The sequence below is a fragment of the Myotis lucifugus genome, unplaced genomic scaffold (assembly GCF_000147115.1).
Source record: "Myotis lucifugus unplaced genomic scaffold, Myoluc2.0 scaffold_2561, whole genome shotgun sequence".
NCBI classification, from domain to species: domain Eukaryota; kingdom Metazoa; phylum Chordata; class Mammalia; order Chiroptera; family Vespertilionidae; genus Myotis; species Myotis lucifugus.
In genome coordinates, this window is record NW_005873609.1 from 15,268 (window position 1) to 17,499 (window position 2,232).

Here is a 2,232-nt window from a genome sequence, read left to right on the forward strand (position 1 = left end):
CACATATGTAATACCTTAATCAATAAAGAAAAGAAATTAAAAAAGAAAAGAAATTGCAGATGAAACCTCAGCCATTATCTCTTCAAATATTTCTCCTGCCTGATCTCTCTCTGTCTCTGTCTCTGTCTCTCTCTCCCCTCTCCCTTCCAACTGGAGTTTTAATTACATATGAGTGTTAGGTTTTTTTTCATTGTTCCATGTCTCCAGATGTTCTATTTTATTTAGTTCTTTTTAGCCTACTCATTTTGCTCCTTGCACTTCAGTTTACTAGATAATTTCTATTGACTGACCAGTGTTTCTTTATTTTACTGTGTCCAGTCTACCACAAGCCTGTAAAAAGAATTTTTTATCTTTGATATTATTGTTTTTCATTTGTAGCCCTATTGTCTCCATTATTGCTCCAGAAGATCTCTGTCAGAGATACTGAGAGCATCAGTGTTGCGCTCCCTTCCACTTTGATTGCACAGGCAGGAGCACAATCCAGGCACTCTAGCTGTCCCACCAAGGATGCCCCAGTACATCCCAAGCCTCAGACCCACATCAGCACTGGGCTTGTCCCCAAGACTTTCTTTAGATCATGCCCTCTCCAGGTACACCTCTGGGCACCCCAGAAAAAGAACTAAATGAAACGGAGATAAGCAATGTAAATAAAGAGCTCAAAACATTGGTTATAAGCCCTAGTCAGGTGGCTCAATTGAAGTGTCGTCCCATATACCAAATCTTGTGGCTTTGTTGTGGGTTCAATTCACGGACAGGGAACACACCTAAGATGAGGTTCTGTCCCTGGTCGTGATGCATATGGGAAGCAACTTATTGATGTTTCTCTCTCACATCGTGATGTTTCTCTCTGTCTCCATTTCTCTCTCTGTCTCCATTTCTCTTTCTCTCTATAAACAATATTTTTTAAAAATTGAAAAATAAACATTGGTTATAAAAATACTCAATGAACTTAGGAGAAGAATAGATAAACTCACTGAGAATTTCTTCAACAAAATGAATAGATGTATGTATGTATGTATGTATGTATGTATACACAAATTATTTATTTATGTATTTTTCTATTTATTATATTTTTGCTACAGTTGACCTTGTGTAACTGAAACTGTGTAAAGCAAAACCATGAATGAGGTGGAAGTAATGTAGTTTTTATTTACTGCATGCTAAATACGTGGTAGGCACTAATTATTTTTACAATGGGGAAAAGACAGTCTCTTTACTAAGCAGTTTTGGGAAAGCTTTTGTGCAGTGAAGAAAACCATCAATAAGACAAAAGGCAACCCACTGAATAGGACAACATATTTGCAAATGATATATCCAATAAGGGTTAATAATCCAAAATACATATAGCACTCATACACTCAATATCAAAAAACAAACAATCTAATTTAAAAATGAGCAGAGCTCGTGCATAGACATTTCTCCAAAGAAGACATAAATATGGCAAATACACACATTAAAAGATGCTCAACTTCACTAATGATCATGGAAATGCAAATCAAAACCTCAATGAGATATCACCTCACACCTGTCAGAATGCTATTATCAAAAAAAAAAAAAAAACCACCAACAACAAATAACAAGTATTGACAAGGATGGGAGAAAAAAGAACCTTCATGCACTGTTGGTGGGATTGTAAACTGGTGCAACCACTGTGGAAAACAGTATGGAGATTCCTAAAAGATTTAAAATAGAACTTCTACTATGATCCAGCAATTCCATTTCAGTGTATTTATTTAAAGAAACCAAAATCAATAACTCTAAAAGATATATGAACCCCCATGCTTATTACAGCATTGTTTGCAATAGCTAATGAAATCTTGCCATTTGCAATAACATGGATGAACCTTAGAGTATTATGTTATGTAAAATAAGTAGGACAGAGAAAGACAAACCATATGATTTCACTTATATGTGAAATCTAAAAACAAAACAAATGAACAAATAAAATGAAACAAAAACAAACTCATATACACAGAGAACAAAATGATGGTTGCCAGAGTAGTGGGGTAGTAGTAGCTGTTCTGCTCCCACTGGCTGCTCCCACTGGACCCCACCAAGGAAGAGACTATAGAAGACACACCCCTAAAGCTGTCTTGCTGGGTCATTGTCATTTCTCTCAAGTCATCTTTAACAATGTGGAGAAGTTCTATGTTCCTAGAGGGGATGTCACATGCTATTGGAACCTTCAGCCAGCATTCATTTCTCCATCAAAACAATTAGATGTATTAGAAG

General features: G+C 36.1%; 1 pseudogene; it reads left to right on the forward strand.

Moving 5' to 3' along the window:
• The first annotated feature begins 577 nt into the window (after positions 1 to 577).
• Positions 578 to 2,232, forward strand: part of LOC102438507 — a 2,976-nt pseudogene continuing 1,321 nt past the window's right edge.